Source organism: Salmo trutta, chromosome 13 (assembly GCF_901001165.1).
Source record: "Salmo trutta chromosome 13, fSalTru1.1, whole genome shotgun sequence".
In the NCBI taxonomy this organism is placed as follows: domain Eukaryota; kingdom Metazoa; phylum Chordata; class Actinopteri; order Salmoniformes; family Salmonidae; genus Salmo; species Salmo trutta.
In genome coordinates this window covers 50,055,667-50,076,188 of record NC_042969.1, presented here as the reverse complement: position 1 = coordinate 50,076,188, position 20,522 = coordinate 50,055,667, and the positions used below count along the sequence as shown (strand labels likewise).

The window sequence follows — 20,522 nt, the reverse complement described above, 5'->3', positions numbered from 1 at the left end:
GGCCAAATGGACTTTATGGGGAGAGTAAAACTAGTTTCACCATACATTGAGTACATTAAGTATACAGTACCCCCCAAAAAATGCAGATGAAACAAAAGTTTCAAAGTAACACAATTATAAAAAATGAAACCTTCAATTATCATTGTTGTATATATATATGCAGGTAAATCCAGGGTCTTTCCAGTCAGGAGCTGTTGTACCAGTCATGGTGGTCCGACATGTATGACTTCCTCTTGGGGAAGGCTGTATCCATGTTGCCCCATTTCTCTGGCTTTGGTGGTGCTCAAGTCCATGTTCCTGTGGCATAGGGTTTCCACTGTGGCACCAGCACACAAGCATTTACCCACCGTGTTTGGCAAGTACATGGGCAACAGTGGGCATCGTAGAAGTCTCCCGTGGCACAGGCAGCTACGTAGACTGATCAGCTGACTTAGGATCCGGTTCAGCCCCTGTTTGATGATGACAGAGAGGGCATTGAAGAGGGAGTAGGTACAGCATACCCCCAGGAGCATGATGAGGCAGGTAGGTTCCACTGGGGGCTCCTCCGTAAGACTCTTCCTGGCTGCTCACCAGGTCCCTAAAGCCCACCGTACTGAAGGCCACGAAGCAGAAGTACAGGGACTTGATGCAGCTCCAGCCCTCCATGGCTGAGTAGAGAGTGGAAGCACCACACGCCAACACCAGGGCAGCAGCAAACAGTATGAGAGTGACAGAATACACAAAGGGCCTCCACCCCTCTTTCCCACCCTCCATGTCTCTTTCCTCTCCTCCCCCCTCGGGTTGGTTGCTGTTGCCCCCTAGCCTGATGTGCGTTCTCCTCCGGTGGCACCATCGCATGAGGAAGCCCAACATAGTGACGACCCTATCCAGGAAGAGTTTGAAGAAGAGGATGGTGGCAGAGCAACCCAGCAGGCCGTAGATTACCAGGAAGACTATCCCATCTGTGGTGGATTGGGTCATCATCCCAAAACCTGTATGAGGGAAACGGCGAGAGCTTAATCTGTGAGAGAAATCTAATTTCAGACATGATCTCTTTTATTATGTCAGGTCATTTGGATAAGATTTTGAAACTTAATCTCCGAAATCACACTATTCCAATCAGCCGTGTAGTGGCAATTGTTAGTGTCAGAGGTCAAAGAATTTCAGGGTTGTGTGTGATTGTATTTCATCATCAAACATAAAAGTTAATGTGTAAAACTATGTTGAACATGGTACTAATGTCTTTGCCTACAAGCATAATCTGTCACACTACGAAATGAGCACATACTGGTCGTAAATATGCAGGCTGTTGAAAAAGGAAATTGATCCACAGTCGATTGTGTCAACCGCTCCCACCGTTTGTGTTTATAAAGTGGACACTGATAAGACAGTGGTAGAATGTGGCTGTAAAATGATGACTGCACCTCTGCAACTTAGGTTGGTAAATAGTCTCTCCCCTTTCATATGTGTTTGTGGTTTCTACTGTATATGAAATGTTACCTATATTATTACCTGTTGGGGTTTTCCCCATTTCTTTCCCGTACTCCTGTTTTCGCTCTAGTCCCTGTTTTCCCGGTTTTGACCATTCTGCCTGCTGTTCTGTACTTTTCTGACTCTGCTCTGGATTACTGAGCTCTGCCTGCCCTTGACCTGTTATTTGCAATAAACTTTTGTCACTTTGAATTGTCTGCATCTGGATCTTATCCTGAGGTCTGATAGAATGATAGTAAAATGTTTTGGAGCACCTTAAAATACATTTTTGGGCAAAAAGGCAAACATGGCTCCATCATTCATCACAATACCCACTGATATTGCCAAGTATTTTAATGATTTTTTTCATGCGCAAGATTAGCAAATTTAGGCAGGACATGGCAACAAACTCTGAACCTACACATGCATGCATAACTGACCAAATTATGGAAGACAAGGATTGTAATTTGTGATTACATAGAGTGAGGTTGGAAGAGGTGATTTTTTTTGTTCTCTTTCAACATTGACAAGCCACCTGGGTCTGTCAACTTGGATGTAAAATTACTGAGGATGATAGTGGACAATATTGGCACTCCTATTTGCCCTATCTTCAATCTAAGCCTAAACGAAAAAGTGTGTGCCCTCAGGCCTGGCGGGAAGCAAAAGTCATTCTGCTACCCAAGAATATCGGAGCACCCTTTATTGGCATAAACAGCCGACCAATCAGCCTGTTACCAACCCTTAGTACATTTTGGGAAAAAATGGTGTTTGACCAGATACAATGCTTTTTCACAGTAAGCAAATTGACAACACATTTTCAGCATGTTTATACAGAAGGGCATTCAACATGTACAGCACTTACAAATGACTGATTGGCTAAGATAAATTGATAATACAAATATTGTGGGAGCTGTTTTGTTAGACTTCAGTGCAGCCTTTGACATCAATTATAATCTGCTGCTGGAAAAAAACTTGCGTTATGGCTTTACATCAACTTCTATATTGTGGATCGAGAGTTACCTGTCTAACAGAACAGAGGGTGTTCTTTAATGGAAGCCTCTCCAACATAATCCAGGTAGAGTCAGGCATTCCACAGGGCAGCTGTCTAGGCACTTCACTAATGACCTGCCACGGGCTCTGAGTAAAGCCTAAAAAGTTTACTGCATCCTTTAACCTTTTCACATAAGTTTCAAATATCTCTTACGGTTGCCCCAGTGTAAGTTTTTGTATGTGCATGATGTCAGAATGCACTCACTTTATTCCAAAATGTGATTGTGTACATAATAGGACAGTTAACCCACGCTGCCATCAAACCAAGGCACGCTGCGAACTAATTATCTATAGGCTGTTTCTACCTGTCAATTTCAAATTATTTTCCAACCATTTTTTTCTAACAGTTTGAATTGAGGTGTGTTCCGTAGCCCATTTCACTGTTGCAGACAATTCACGTATGAGGCATTACTGAGCCGGACAAACTTCTCTCCTCGACGAGAGCCCAAGCACTTCCCAAGCTCAAGTATACAGATCTATCTCCAATCTGTACAGAACTTGCACTAACTTTTTCCCACCTGGCACATTTTATGGCTGGCGCCTGCATTGCCTTCATTGTTGTTTTCCTTATTAATAATAACTTCGGACGTACATATGTTCCCAGTGTCAAATTTTTTTAAATCGGGAGGAGCCGGAAAAAACAGTGAGCATGTGGGGTGGGTGACCTGGGAAGTTCTGAGGTACCGGAATGCAGAGCCCACCTCCATCTACTCTGGCCACGGTGCAGGTGTAGCCATGGGCTCCGGATTCCGTGCCGGTCTTCGTTGGGAAAGCAGTTGGTTGTCCAAATGAATTGCTATGCTGATGAGCTGGTCGAGTGACAGGTTTACATCACGGCAGGCTAACTCCATATGTACCTCCTCCCACGGTGGCCAGAGCCGGCTCTCCGCGATGGTCCAGAACTCCAGAGCAAACTCCGAGGCGGTCCTAGCACCCTGGCGTAGTTGGAGTAGGCACTCACCTCCCCCCTCCCTCCTCGGCCCTCCACAGGATCTTCAAACACTAAGCGGAAGAGGGGGAAGCGCTCGTAGGACTCGACCTTGGGTCTGCCCGTTTCCCAGACCACGGCACCCCAGTCTATGGCCCGTCCGGTCAGTGCCGAGATGACGGTGGCAACCCTGTCTCTCCCAGAGGCAGCCTCGGCGTAGTGAGCACGGTACAGGTCGAATTGCAGAAGGAATCCCTTGCATCTCACTGGCTCGCTGTCAAAATGCTCTGGGAGGGACAGGGGTATCCGCAGACCGGCTCAGATGGGATGGAGGCAGGTAGTGGTGTGGGGGCTGGTGCTGGAACTGGAGATTGGAGGGACTGCACATTCCCCTCCAAACACAGGATGGTTGCCAGCACGCTGTCCATGGTTCTGCCGAGTCTGGAGAGAGAGTCCTCTTGATGCTGGACTGTCTCTACAATGTTCGACAGCTCAGTCCTTCCTGCTGTCTCCATATAGTGGGTCGGTTATTCTGTCACGTTGTCTAATGATTGGAGACAGGCGCAGGAATACATAATAGGGTTTTTTATTTATTCCACCCAAATAAAAGAGCGAGGTGTAAACCTCTAAATAATACACGGGACGAGACCTGTAAAACAAGTGCACAATAACACGTAGAATGGAAGCCGATACAACAGCTCAGGTACTCACAGGACCCACGGACATGGTAACAATAACCGACAAGGACAATGGGGAACAGAGGGCACATATATACACATACTAACCAGAATGAATAGGAACCAGGTGTGTGGTAAATGAATCCAGTTCAGTGACACCTAGAAGGCCGGTGACGTAGACCTTCGGAGCTGGTGAACGGAATGAGCAGCAGTACTGGGGGGATCCGTGACATCAGTAAAATGTACACACTAATGCAGATAACAGATTACGGACAATTACCCCAGCATATAAATCCTCCAGTTCCACAAGATCAACAAAAATGTTTGCTGGTACATACATATCTGCCAGCTGAAACTGATGTATACAATCAAGGCACTCTTTTTATTCAAACTAGTAGCCTCATTGAGCATTAGGCTGATTTTGTGAGAGCACTGTACTATTCTTTTCAAATAGTTTGCTTCATTTTGGATTTAATATGTTGCTGTGTTGGAGCAAGCAACATTGGAATGGAGAATTCTCCCCATGTCAAGTCCATTTAACTCCTGACAGTCAATTTCTTGCTCAAAACCGTGAGTGGGTCTGTGGCGTTTAGCCTCCTTGTAAGCAGTTTGGAAGACTCTGGCTGTAATGTCTGTTTTTATTTTGAGTGTTAACTACAACCTGTGTTAAGGTGTCCTCTTCAGCCTCGTCTACAATGCTTGCTGCCGCTAAATAGGCCTTGGTTTGGGAATGTTCAAAAACTTTTTTTCTGAGGACTCTTTTTTACGTTGGAGGCAGCGGATGTTACTGTAAATTCCATCCACTCTTTTACTCGTTTCATCCCTCCAGTCTTTTCCGGGCTCAAACTCCCAACCTTCTTTCAGGTTATATAGCCCAGCTTTGAATTTTGCTTGACAAGCCAGGTGTTATAAGTTTGCTTGGCTTTGAACTGATCCTCTGTCCAAATTGCACCTGCTCCGGGCACTTTGTCGGTGGATGCACTGCCCTCGCTCCCCGTCCACCTCTCCCGCCGATTCTGACTCGCTAGTAGGCCTACTAACTAGTGGCTAAGCAGCACTGCTAACTAAGGCATCGCCATCAGGAACAGTTTGCTTCTCACTCCTCTCATCTGGCTGTGACAATTCTCTGGCTCATTTAGGGTTCAATTCATCATATTTTTTCAGGGTTTTTGGACTTCAAACTTCAAAGTTGATTGCCTTTTCTTAATCATTTTTGATTTGGCTGTCCCTCAGTTTCAAAGTCAGACGACTAGCCAAGGCTACGTGATGTGATTACGTAGGGATCTCTTCATTAGCACTGCCAAGACCTGTTTCAAGATCAGTTACTTACCTCGCCAGCCTGCCCATGACCTATATGTACAAATAAGAGAGCAGGTCTAAAATCAGTGATGAAGGATTAGGATGATTGCACAGAAGGACGACCACGCTTTTCCATGATGGCTTTTCTGGGAGGAGGGAGAAATAACTCGGAGGCAACTTGATTTAACTCTGATCTCTTTAAAAAAAAAAATTACAGTGCAAACAGTGAACAAACTGTATAAATAATGCTGTGTGAGTTACCGGAGTCGGGCAAATAGGTGCCGGAACAAACAAGGTCAAATCTGAGAGGGCTCAAATTAAGCACAGCAGCGTTCCTATCGTAGTAAGTGCCTTATTTCATTATTATAGTTTCTGTATATCGTGTTGTCATTTCTACTGTAGGACACCGTATGGAGCACAATGTATTTACTGTTTATTCACATTTTCAAGTTCCGGTGACAATTCATGCGTTCTGATTTTTGCATAGATTGTAATGGACACATACACTACATAACCAAAAGTATGTGGACATCTCACATCTCAGTATGTGAACATCTCATTCCAAAATCATGGGTAGTAATAAGGAGTTGGACCCCCCTTTGCTGCTATTAACAGCCTCCGCTCTTCTATGAAGGCTTTCCACTAGATGTTGGAACATTGCTGCGGAGACTGATGTTGGGCGATTAGGCCTGGCTCGCAGCCCGCGTGTTTGTCTATGGAGATTGCATTGCTGTGTGCTCGATTTTATACACCTGTCAGCAAAGGGTATGGCTGAAATAGCCAAATCTATTAATTTGAAGGGGTGTCCACATGCTTTTGTAATTATAGGAAGTGTTTCTCAATTATGTAGGTCACTGGTGAGCTCACCGGTGATGTGATGAACTGTAAATAGTAATTGCTATTAGCTAATTCATTATGGTTTCTCAGCCGAGAGTTATCTAAAAATGAAATATGACCGCTTGTGTTAGGTCACTTTCCTCAGCACTACGACTAATGTAGCCTACATTTCCCAGTTTGGATGGGTATTGTGTTATGCTGCTACTTCTGTTAATGTTTGAAGATTGCATCCAAAAATAAACTGTCACATTGAGGACATAACGCTGTAAAGACTGTTTGAAAAAAACTGTGGCCAGCTCAAACACTGATTTAAGGACACACTAATAACTTAAATGATACAATTAATATTGAATTATACAATTCATGTTCCACATTTGAACTGAAAGTTTTGCAACTGTTTGTACTAATGATTACACCCCAGATCAGCTAAATGGAGGTAAGTGTGTGCACGGCTGTTGTAACTTTAATGGGTTACAGAGTTAATGTTTAAGTTAATTCATTGAGCTGTATCTAAAGATATTTTCTTTACAGTTATTTACATATGTAATTGTATTAGAATTTGTGTGTTGGAGTTTGAGAGAACTACATACATATTTTGTTGTATTGGTTAGTATTGAATTACGCTTTTGACTGCAAGTTCCAGAATGCCTTGCGACAGCAAGTAGAGAGAGATCGCGCCAGATATGTCCAGTGACAAGTGATTATCCTGACTTTTCGCTAGAAACGTACTTTTATTGTTTGTTGAATCTAAAGTTGTTAAATGTAACGTGAACCAACATTATTACTAAAAGAAGCTTTCATTTCAAACCCGACGTCCCGAGTCATTACTTTGAAGATAGTTATTCTATAACGGCGGTATTGAATGTGTGACTGTCGGTCACCTTCATTACTCCAATTTGTCTCTCGACCGGCGGCCCTACATTTTACACTTTTATTTGTAGTTTAGGTTTTCCCAACCTCACGGTGGATATTGGCTGTGGTGACAGTGGCGGAACTAAAGTATTATACATGGGGTGGCCAGGGTGTGGCCAAGGCTACTTCAGGGGGTCCACAGACCATGACAGAAAATTAGTGTAACCCTAACCTGGCATCTAAGGAGCATGAATGAATCCTATGATTGCTGATTAGAGGTAGAAGTGATAATTCACTTAACCCGGAGTTCTTCAATGTGGTTGATTTTGTGGTCCAAAAGGGTTACTTCACTAGAATTCTTTAACATACTATGAATAGTTAGTGTCTCTACATCGGAACTGCAGCTCAATCTCTCTCTCTCACACACACACACACACACACACACACACACACACACACACACACACACACACACACACACACACACACACACATAGTACTGTACTCACTTACTGGAGAGACTTGGGTCACTCTGTTTTCATGAATAAATAATCTGGGTCTATAAGTGTTGAACATCCAAAATATTTTCAGAAAATAAATCTCAAGCACCAAGGAGATAAGATAACATTTGTGTGCTACATAAATTGCATAGTTTATTTACAAAAAAGTAAATTTACAAAAAAAACTGCAATTTGACATACCAGGTATCAAGCAGAAATGCTCATATATATCATGTTAAACCTCTACAGGATCGGTGTCCCATCCACGGGACGGTTGAGCTAACGTAGGCTAATGCAATTAGCATGAGGTTGTAAGTAACAAGAACATTTCCCAGGACAGACATATCTGATATTGGCAGAAAGCTTAAATTCTTGTTAATCTAACTGCACTGTACAATTTGCAGTAGCTATTAAAGTGAAATAATAACATGCCATTGTTTGAGTGCGCAGAGTTTTGAACTTGAAAAGTTATTAATAAACAAATTAGGCACATTTGGGCAGTCTTTGTAAGGTTCTGCTTTTCTTTTGTTAGTCAACCTTGTTCTGTTTCTTTGTGTTCTGGAACTTAGCCCCGTCTTTCATTTTTGTTAATTGATTTCACCCGTGTTCGTTTCTAACCTGGTTTCATCAGTTCCCTATTTAGTTCAGTTCTTTCTGGTTATGTTTTTGACTGCCTACCTGTGTTTGACCATGATTCCTGCCTTCTGCGAAGGCTTAATAAACATCTTCTGCGCTCTGCGCGTGAATCTACACCTTTTTCTCCCTGAGTATTCATTACAGTCTTGATGCGCCAAATTCAACAGGTGTAGACCTTTAGACCTTACTGTGAAATGCTTACTTACAGGGCCTTAGATGTGGGTATGTAATTTTAGGTGAAAAATTAAAAAAGGGGCAGATCCTTAATAGGTTTTAACTAATAGGTTTAAACTAATAGCAAAGAAAAGTTTTGGAATTGACCTAATCAAGACCATTAAATCTGTGTGACATACCCTTTGGATTTATCATTTTAGAATGTCTGTACTAGCTAGTACACAGTGCAGGTTTTAATCATGACCAGAATGCCAAATTATCCTAGATAGATTTAAAACAGCATAATTCTGCGGTTCTGGTGAGAACTGCCTAAATGTTTCACAAACTCATCTATGTTGAGGGAGCGTGCCCTCCTTGACTCAACACTGAGAATTCCAAGGTGACTTAACCTGTTAACAACCATTGTTGTCCTAAGGTGGGTTTTAATCAGTTTTAAAGCTGAGAAGCTTCTCTCGCAAGAAGCAAAGTCAAAATAGCTCAAGGAAGACCTCTTTATAAGGTTCTAGAAACACAACAAAGTCAAGGAGGGGAGACTGTCTGTCCCTTCCACTTTCCTCTCTCCTATCAAGAAGCCGCTTGGTTTGATGAACCTCATGTTTGAGGTCCTCTAAATCTGACTGAAAGGTCTGAGCAAAGGCAAACAGAGGCTCCTCGTTCAAGAATGTTGTACTCTTTGGGTTGAGAGACTGGACCCCTCGCAATTCTTCTTTGAAAAACGCCTCTGCAGCTCAGCTGTGAGACTGTCAAGCACCTGATAAAAGATAGCTCTTTGGAAGCTCTCATCACTTTGGTCACTATTTTTCTGTCCTACAGTGCTCATCAATGAGTCGTGAAATCTTAAGCTTGTTTTAGGCTGTCTTTCACACACAGTTTGTACACTTATTTTGCAGTGCTCGGCAATCTCTTTCCATAGTTCTCCAAAGTAACCCTCACTTCTGTAGTCCTGTAATGTGTCTGTAAGGGCACCTACTAGATACACAGCCCTTGCTAGGTAAAGAGAGCTTGATCGGAGCATGTCAGAAAGACATTTGGCATCACCAAGCACTTTACAAAGGTAACCAAAAGCCCTGTGAAATGTAAATCTGAGAAAGAAGGCCCCTTGCCTCCACTGATCTATCACAACTATTTTCAAGTGTGATATCCTGTAGCACTCTCAACTTCTGGAAGCCTGTCCCTCAGATTACAGCATGCCATGTATCTGCATGCCCACCTTACATCCATACGTCTCTGTAGTTCCCTGGTCTGCTGCTGTGGCTACAGCTCTTTCTGAACTGCAAGCCACTTGAGATGAACGTACGAGCCAGATACAAAGTTAAAGGTTCTGCAGGAGAGCAAAAAAATTAACTGCCTCAGGCATTGATTTTACAGCATCGACAAGAACCAAATTCAAACAATGTGCATTGCAGTGCACATAAAATGCAAATCTTGCACTGTTTTTAATCTGTGCAGACACCAGAATGCTTTCCGCTCATGACGGATGTACCGTCATAGCCTTGCCCCACAAGATTATTTCTGTAGTCCAGACCATGTTTTTCAAGGTAATCAATTATCCTTTTTGTGAGGCCTGCTGCATCTAAGCTTTCAGCTGACTGAAAGTGTAAAAAGCTTTCGTGGATGGCCCCGTTGTAACAGTACCTCACAACTAAATACATTTGTTCTTTTTTCTTTAAATCTTTGGTTCTCTTTTACTTTTCTTATTATTTCACTTTGTACCATCTCCAGAACTTCATTTTTTTATAATCACCTCAAGAACTTCATTCTGGATTTGGTGGCTTGTGTACTTAGCATTGCCACATGCATTCATTTTCTCTATGAGAGGGTCAAAATTAGCCTTGATGACCTCTCTGCGCTATATTTTGAGTGACAGTTAATAGGAGCACATCTGCAATTGTTTTAATTAAAGTACAGTTTTCTCCACTTTCTTTTTTCCGGTACTCATTTATGACATCTAACATTGATGAGTTGCTGTCAATAGCCCTTTTATGCTGATTCCAAGCATACATAGCATTGATATGATACTTTGCCTTCGAACCCAGAATCTTTAAACAGCGCCTTTTTCCAGTTACAAATACCTAACTGTGGTGTGAAGCCAGATTCAGGTGTATTGGATAGAGAAAAATCCCTACATGTGAAACAATAAGTCTAATCTTGACACATAATATTCTGTTGAAAGCCCTTTTCCTAGTACCATGCTGAGTTCTGGGAAATGTTTTCAAACACGGCTGTACAGGACCCTCTTCTCTGGATCTTGAAATGTCTGAAATGCACGTTAAATAAATGTGTCATATCTCTATGGAAATGTATAATTAAGAGATCCACAAAATTAGATACTAACAGCTGCCAACTCAAATGTGTAGTTTAAAGTATAGGCCTGGCCTACCATTGGGTCCTTTTGGAACAGCATATCTGGTGCTTGATGCAGCTCTGGCTCACTGTCTTGCTCAGAGCCAGAGGTCTCTGTGTCATCCCTAGCTACATTTTTACATTAAAATAACACAAGAACCGTTAGTGTATAACCACAATAAAAATGCCACAGCCATCAAAACAAGAATACACATGAATCAACAACCAACATTTTAAAGTGAGGCTTAAATCTGACAAAAATCATCTATTACAAGCCAAAGCTAAATTTAAATTTTCAACTGGGCATCTGACTGCGTGGTAGGAGCTCTGACCTGTTGGTGGTAGACTGGGTCCTTGTGAAGTCTGACCACACTGACTCTGGCTACTCTGACTCTGGGGTCCGGTGGTGTTGCAAGGCCTTGGGTCTGTCTGCAGCTGATCTGCCTGTTTGTGCTTCTTTAAAAATAAGTCTGAAATCTCTCCCTTTCTTTTCATTGACCCTATGCAAAAATAAGAGTCTATGGCTACATCTAAGCATCCAATTACCCACATTTTAGTCCAATCTCAACGACAAATTACCATTATCATAGCTGTACCTTAAAATCAACTACCAGCCTAGTTATATCATGGCTAGCCCTACTCTGCAGTAAGTAACTTAGCTAGCTATAATTTCTTTCACCTTTATGATAGCAAACAGGTTATCTGCAAATTGTGGTCATCTTTTGAGTAACGTTAACAGATTGATAATAACAATAGTTAGATTTTTGTACTTGAACTCAAAATGAACAGAGTTAATGGATTTCCAATTGCTGAACACTGACAGCTGTAGCCTACTAGTCACCCCACATTAGCTAAACATTCGTATACTGTAACTTACAACACTGCACTGTATATGCGTGTACTACTAGCACAGATGTAAACAATGTTAGGCTAAATTGGGATCCTCTCTCTTACCTGATTAACTGTCTGTTAATGGAGCCAAAGGTCTAACGTGAACTTACACAGCGACACAACACAACTTTCATAAAATTTGTTCAGGAAACCTAAACCTTAAAATTTACTTCAAAAAGTATGCTTTTGCCAATCGTGAAAAGAGCTTGTGGAGCTGTGGAAATATTCTCTCTTCTGTATGATGTTCTTATTCTTCTGTATTTTGCAACGTTTTATTCCTTCTTCCTCGATTTTAAAAACACCCCGCGAACGTCAAAATGAATGCTTCTTTCAGCAAGAGGTGAAATGAGATGTCAATCAGCGTCAAACTGCCAGTAGCGAATTACATTTTGGGGTGGCACCTGGGGTGGCCAATCAGATGTCAGGGGTGTCCAGTGCCACCCCGGACACACCTCTGGCTCCGTCCCTGTGTGGTGACCCATCATTCAGGGCAGGTGGGGCAGAGCCTGTTTTGCATGTTACTTTGGCATTAATACATGTCACGTATCACTTAGCAAACAATGTAAAAAAATATATATATCATTGAGTTAATAAAGCCGCATAGAAACATGGTCTCCTTTGTTTTCTTGAGTAAGGCAGCGCCATAATACTGGTGTTTCAGCCTAGCTCAGTGCTTTCTGTGGTGGTGGGACAAGCCAGCAGAAAATACAGAGTGGTACGCCATGTGGTACGCTCAGTGTTCGTACGCAGAGTGGTACGCTCAGTGTTCTGTCACTCATGGGGACACTACGTCACCACCAAGTCTAAGAATAGAGCTACAAAATTCTAGCCCCATGGGTGCTGCCATAGAGTTACATTAGAAGTTCCCATCCAAGAAGGCTCAAGGTCATTGGCCACAGATAAAACAACTTAAAATCACATTATATGTACATTAGCTTTTATTGGACTGATCATGTCAACATCATACTCTGAAAATCTTAGGAAATTCACCGGAAGTGTTCGGTGGGAATGCTAGTTCTGAACGTCACATGCTAATGTAAAAAGCTGGTTTTTGATATAAATATGAACTTGATTGAACAAAACATGCATGTATTGTATAACATAATGTCCTAGGAGTGTCATCTGATGAAGATCATCAAAGGTTAGTGCTGCATTTAGCTGTGGTTTGGGTTTATGTGACATTATATGCTAGCTTGAAAAATGGGTGTCTGATTATTTCTGGCTGGGTACTCTGCTGACATAATCTAATGTTTTGCTTTCGCTGTAAAGCCTTTTTGAAATCGGACAGTGTGGTTAGATAAAGGAGAGTCTTGTCTTTAAATAGCTGTAAAATAGTCATATGTTTGAAAAGTGGAAGTTTTCGGATTTTAGAGGAGTTTGTATTTCGCGCCCCGCCCATCATTGGATATTGGAGCAGACGTTCCGCTAGCGGAACGTGTAGATGTAAGAGGTTTTAAGCCATTTTTCCACAACTTTGGAAGTATGCTTGGGGTCATTGTCCATTTGGAAGACTGATTTGCGACCAAGCTTTAAACTTCCTGACTGATGTCTTGAGATGTTGCTTCAATATATCCACATCATTTTCCATCCTCATGATGCCATCTATTTTGTGAAGTGCACCAGTCCCTCCTGCAGCAAAGCACCACCACAACATGATGCTGCCTCCCCCGTGCTTCACAGTTGGGACGGTGTTCTTCGGCTTGCAAGCCTCCTCTTTTTTCCTCCAAACATAACGATGGTAATTCTGGCCAAACAGTTCTATTTTTGTTTCATCAGACCAGAGGACAATTTCTCCAAATAGTATGATCTTTGTCCCCATGTGCAGTTGCAAACTGTTGTCTGGCTTTTTTATGGCGGTTTAGGAGCAGTGGCTTCTTCCTTGCTGAGCTGCCTTTCAGTTTTTTTATTTATTTCATCAGGTAGGCTAGTTGAGAACAAGTTCTCATTTACAGCTGCGACCTGGCCAAGATATAGGTTATGTCGATATAGGATATGTCGATATAGGACTCGTTTTACTGTGGATATAGATACATTTGTAACTGTTTCCTCCAGCAGCTTCACAAGGTTCTTTGCTGTTGTTCTGGGATTGATTTGCACTTTTCGCACCAAAGTACTTTCATCTCTAGGTGACAGAACGCGTCTCCTTCCTGAGCGGTATGACAGCTGCGTGGTCCCATGGTGTTTATACTTGCGTACTATTGTTTGTACAGATGATAGCAGTAACTTCAGGTGTTTGGAAATTGCTCCCAAGGATGAACCAAGGATGAACCAGATTTCTGGAGGTCTACAATTTTTTCTAAGGTCTTGGCTGATTCATTTTGATTTTCCCATGATATCAAGCCAAGAGGCACTGAGTTTGAAGGTAGGCCTTGAAATACATCCACAGGTACACTTCCAATTGACTCAAATGATGTCAATTAGCCTATCAAAAGCCATGACATCATTTTCTGGAACTTTCCAAGCTGTTTAAAGGCACAGTCAACTTAGTGTGTGTTAACTTCTGACCCACTGGAATTGTGATACAGTGAATTGTAAGTGAAATAATCTGTCTGTAAAAAGATTGGGGAAAAATTACTTGTCATGCACAAAGTAGATGTCCTAAACGACTTGCCAAAACTATAGTTTGTTAACAAGAAATGTGTGGAGTGGTTGAAAAATGAGTTATAATGACTCCAAAACTTCTTACAACTGTAGTTATATTGACTACGTCCATCCTTGCTTGCTCATTAATATCTTAATCGAAATTATCGATTCGTCGTCCCCATATATCATAGTTTGTACATCTCAATTGTCATTAGAAACCACAATTGTTTAATAAGCAAGTCAGCCATATCAGCTATGTTTTTCAAAAGGGCAATAAATGAGGCTGGATGAACTGTCTCGCTGCCAGACAAGGCTCCGCTGATGTGAATGGATTATGAATGACAGTCATCCAATATGTTGTCATAGAAATGTTTTATTTATTTCACCTTTATTTAACCAGGTAGGCAAGTTGAGAACAAGTTCTCATTTACAATTGCGACCTGGCCAAGATAAAGCAAAGCAGTTCGACAACATACAACAACACAGAGTTACACATGGAGTAAACAACATACAGTCAATAATACAGTAGAAAAAAAAAAATAAGACTATATACAATGTGAGCAAATGATGTGAGATAAGGGAGGTAAAAGCAAAAAAATGCCATGGTGGCAAAGTAAATAAAGTATAGCAAGAAAAACACTGGAATGGTAGATTTGTAGTTTGAAGAAAGTTCAAAGTTCAAATATAAATAATATGGTGCAAAGGAGCAAAATAAATAAAATAAATAAATACAGTAGGGGAATAGGTAGTAGTTTGGGCTAAATTATAGGTGGGCTATGTACAGGTGCAGTGATCTGTGAGCTGCTCTGACAGCTGGTGCTTAAAGCTAGTGAGGGAGATAAGTGTTTCCAATTTCAGAGATTTTTGTAGTTCGTTCCAGTCGTTGGCAGCAGAGAACTGGAAGGAGAGACGACCAAAGGAGGAGTTGGCTTTAGGGGTGACCAGAGAGATATATGGCACCGACCACCACTGGATTCAACCACAGAGTCAAATTGAAAGTAAATTCAAGTGTGTCACTCACAACTGCACTATTCTCACAGACTTCCCGCTTGTTTTAATGGCCTCAATATTGAGTAATTGCATCTGTATAAATTCAGACTGGCATGCAACTTCCCGGGAACCGTACTATGGGTCGCCACCCACAGTTTGATTGACAGGTTTAGAGACTAACATTGGAGCATTGTTTGTTAATGTTGTGTTCGACCACGTTTCTACCGACTTTAGATCAACGTGTGAAGCCACTATAAAGAGTCAAAACATGAGTACATTCAAGTGTTTTTCAGAAAGTCCTTCCCGTCTGTGTCAGGTGTGTCCTCAGACATGGTACATTTTTCTGTATTCCCAAAAAACAGACGTCAGTCAATAATTCAAATTTACATGGAACATACATTAGTGACATTCCTCAAATAGCAAACAAGAATCAAGCAGCTTCCTCCTAGTGTCAGACACCGAGGTCAAGCACAAGTTACACAACTACCACCTCCCAAACAGGCATCTGGACTCCTCCTAGAGACCCCAAAGCAGACATACCACCTCTCTTAGATGTCTGGCAGTCTAACTGTCTGAATGCCTCTGACTGGAAATAGGGAAGTGAAGTACAAAATGGGAGGAGACCCTTAGGCCTTTGGCTGCAGCGGTAGACGCCCTGTTGAAACATGTCTGGGAGTCAGTATTTTGTTTAACTTAAGCAGTGGCCGCCCACAGAATTCTCCAACATCTGGCATTCATTTATTGTACACACACACACCCTTTGTATCAGCATCCATCCATGTCTCAGACATAAACATACAAAGATACACACCCAGTCTCATGGTTGGAAAATACTTTCCACAGTTATAGTGTGTACACACACACACACACACACACACACACACACACACACACACACACACACACACGATACATTCTGTTGAAGATGAAGTGATCTAATCGTTAGCGCTTAGGCACTCTGAACTGTGCTTGCAGACAGTGATAACCCCACATCTTTGGGATAAACTGTCTGGCTAGGTTCAACTACCTACAGTTTCCACCCTACAGAGCAACTCACTTGTGTCCGTTGCAGCAGATTTCATCCTTAGGGTTGTATGTCTCCCCTCCACAGCAGTGTTTGCCTGGATCGTTGAGATGAATGCGTGACTCACACACTATGTCACGGGATGGCAGATACAAGTGGCCACCTGGGGAGCACTGGTGCCCAGCCTCCACCAACGTCTGGTTACAGCACAGCACCCGTCGTTCCTCTACAGCATATGGAGTTGTACCGCAGCACTGGGAGAGAGACAAAACACTCAGCAGGGTATCAACACACATACAACATGAATAACAGACACATATACAGACAGCTTCATGCCAACACACTGTAGCATGCACATACTCTCTTTTCTAGCATGTGTACTTTGGGTAACCTTCTTACCAGGGGACCTGTGCACACACTCCGACAGGGCCGTGATAGAAGAGAGACCCAAAGACAGCTCGTTATCCGTCGTCTGACACACAACAGAGCCGCTTTACCGCTTGGGGCTTACGGAACTAACTGTGCATACAAAACTGACATAATACAGCATATAGTTTTTTATTTAACTGGGTAAGTCAGTTAAGAACAAATTCTTATTTACAATGATCCCTACCAGGGAACAGTGGGTTAACTGCCTTATTCAGGGGCAGAACAACAGATTTTTTTTACCTTAGCTCGGGGATTCGAACCAGCAACCTTTTGGTTATTGGCCCAACACTCTAACCACGAGGCTACCTGCCACCCAAAGTAAAGCAAACACCACTATGAAGAGTCATTCATACTGGCAAATCATGGGACATATTTTCTCCCTGATAGACAGGTAGCACTCTAGGACATTGGCAATGAATATAGGACACTCACTTCCCACTGTGGACAATGGGTCTGTGGACAACATGTCATTTCAGCCTTGTCTTATGTCACTTTTAATTATTTTGACCATTTAAAAAATGCACAGATGCATCCCTGTGTACAGCATTGTCTTCATGCCTTGACCAACAACTAATCAACAGACAGATGGATGATTTAGCTGTTTTACTCGACTTTGAGATGAGAATTAAACCTAACGTAGTGGAGGATGTTCAATGAACTAGGCTTCAGCTGTAGGCCTTAGGTCTGTGGGTTAATGGACAGGTTGTCTCCAAGCACACAGCAGATCTTGATGTCTGGATTGTAAACCTGAGACAAAGCTAACACCATGGTAGGGACCTGGACGGAGGGTGGACAGACGGTGATTAGATCAAGATTGGGAAATGATTTGTCTAACCTGGCAGCATATACTGTACATACAGTAAAAGCAGCATCCATACAATAATGTGATGACTGCTGAACAAAACTGGTCGTCTGTTAGAAAATGTACTTTCTTTCAACCAACATATTTTGTACATTACAGCCTTGTAGATAAATGTTCAAAAGAAAAAAACGAACTACTTTTGGAGTTGCCCAATGCCTACATAATTTCCAGCAGCTGTCAAGACGTTGCAAAACCATGTACTGTTAAGTGTATAATAACATCTGCTAACCGATTTGATGCTCAAGGGGGCTACATTAAAGAGGTTCTGGTTGTTGTAGGGCTGTTGCGGTGACTGAGGTATTCGATTACATTACCGCCACACCAGATCCAGTCATGACTACATCCCCTTGACCGTTGAGTCACGGTAATCTCCTATTAATTCTGTACATGAATGGCGCTGATAGTACCCATCTCGCTAACGTCACAGCCCGGCTCTCAGATGGTGTCAAACAATGGAGTCCACACGTTGGCAGTTGAGTAACAAAAATACTAATTAAATAACTAAAAGTATCAAACTACAAAGGAAAACGAACCTATGTAGTGTGAAAGTAGGCATGCGTGGGGTGTAATGGAGAAGGTAAAATGTGTATAAGTGTTGAAGGGTGCACATAATAAAACATTTAAAAAAATTAATCAACCAGATCACAAAACGGTGCTTGATGAGGGAGCGTGAGGACTGGGGACCAGGAACCTTTATCTCCTAGTTGATCCCAAACCCAGGTGCAACTTGTCACCTTAACGACCCAATCAGCTCCACCGGGCCCCAATCTGCAAATAAAAGCACAAACAGAGAGAAACAGGTAGGCATAACACTAACAACTTTTGTTTGATTATGTATTTTGATTTATTCAGGGGTGTCCAATTGAGACCAGTGTCTCATTTGCAATGGTGCCCTGAGGACAAAAAGTCCATCAACACAACAACAACAAAATATAAAAACTACAAGACAGCTATAAATACATTACATCAGGTCAGTACAACAAGTTCAGTCATTTGAAACAATTGCACACTTCAGTAAACAAATTCAGCAACAGTTTTAAACTGCCCTATCGGCACCAGGGAATGCAGGTGTAAATTGCTTTGTATGTATTCCAGAACTGTAGCGGGTTGAAACTAAAAGTGGATTTACCAGACTTTGTGGAGACAAGCAGGACCTCAAGAATTAACCAACCCTGTGAATGGGTTTGGTATCTCATATTTTAAATTTCACCAGGGAAGTGAGGTATGTTGGAAGCTTGTGGAGCAGAGCTTTGTAAACATGAACGGAGTAATGAAGTGATCTAAGGGACTTTAGTCCAGCCGACCTTCTGATGCAGTGATGAGTATTAAAACTGTCACCTGTAATAAAGTGAAGGGAAATATGGTAGACAGCATCCAATGGTATCAGAGAAGTGGCTGCTGCATTCTGGTAACTGGTGTCAAGAACTGGCAGGAAAGTTGACTGCACAATTTGCTTCTTGCTGTTCATGGAGAAGCAACATTATTTCTAAAAAAGAAGACAACTTTAATTCTTAGCTTTTTAACTAACTCATCCTTAAGTTTTTTAAACGTTAGATCTTTATCAATCCAAATGCCCAGATATTTTTGACGGGAACCCGCTCGATGAAAGAACCATCCAATGAGTGAATATGTAGCCCATCAGACATTTTTCTGTGAATTAGAGAACATATGTTTATTTTTTCCCGCATTAAGTACAAGTTATAAATCAACAAGGCTTTCTGTAATACAACAAAATCAGGTTGCAGTTCTAACGTACAGTACCAGTCAAAAGTTTGGACACTGTCATGTGTGCTCCCTCTCCGGCCTCTTAGTCACCAGACTGCTCGTTATGGCGCACACCTTTCACCATCGGTACGCGCGTCATTAGACTCACCTGGACTCCATCACTTCCCTGATTACCTTCCCTATATATGTCACTCCCTTTGGATCCTTCCCCAGGCATCATTGTTTCTGTTGCTTGTCTGTGCGTTGTTCTTGTTTTGGATTATGGTTTCATTTATTTATTTATTAAACGATTCACTCTCTGAACTTGCTTCCTGACTCCCAGCGCACATGTTACAGACACACCTACTCATTCAAGGGTTTTTCTTTATTTTTACTATTTTATACATTGCAGAATAATAGTGAAGACCTCAAAACTATGAAATAACATATGGAATCATGTAGTAATCAAAAAAGTGATAAACAAATTTAAATATATTTTACATTTGAGATTCTTCAAATAGCCAACCTTTGCCTTGACAGCTTTGCACACTTGGCATTATCTCAAACAGCGTCATGAGGTAGTCACCTGGAATGCATTTCAATTAACAGGTGTGCCTTCTTAAAAGTTTATTTGTGGAATTTCTTTCCTTCTTAATGCGTTTAATCCAATCAGTTGTTACAAGGTAGGGTACATAGAAGATAGCCCTGTGCCATCTCGTTTGGAGAGGGAAGCTCCAAACGAGATGGCTCTTTCTCGAGGAGCTGGGCAAGGCATTGGTAAGACCTCAAATCCAGAGGAGGCAACAAATCCAGAGGACCCCAGCTTCTGCAGCCATCATGAGGAGAATTCAGGAGGAGGATGCTGGTGCCCTGTCGGCCCGAACCACAGAACCAACACCTCCAATACTGGAAGTAAGTGTGAGAGACGTTGTTGCATGTGTGTGTGTCTGACTCTCCTACCTTGGCCTGCTGTAACTATAGATGTGAGTGAGTGAGATGTTAGTAAAGTTCCTGAACTAAGTTTTTTTCATCATTCTTGATTGCAGCCTGTAGCAACAATTAGAAGTGTTGCGATGTGTGTGTGGGCCCAAGAAGAACAGGAAGACACAGTACACATACATCAAGTGCAAGAAATACACTTGCAACACACACACAGTAAAACTCACGTGGTGTGTAGACCGGACTTAATTTAATCATTTCCATAAAATCCTGTATGTAAAATTTGTTCTTCCAATTTGTTCAGTTCAAAGCAATAAACATCAATAGTGATGAAAACCTTGTTTCATATATATTT

At 41.9% G+C, this 20,522-nt stretch overlaps 1 long non-coding RNA gene across 1 annotated transcript; it reads right to left on the bottom strand.

The window, feature by feature from the left end:
* Positions 1–15,547: 15,547 nt before the first annotated feature.
* Positions 15,548–18,608, bottom strand: LOC115205944 (uncharacterized). Its single transcript, XR_003880712.1, has 3 exons — positions 18,163–18,608; positions 16,267–16,487; positions 15,548–15,864 (listed from the first exon to the last, which is right to left on the bottom strand). It is a non-coding gene; the product is annotated as an uncharacterized LOC115205944 (long non-coding RNA).
* Between the last annotated feature and the right edge of the window lie 1,914 nt (positions 18,609–20,522).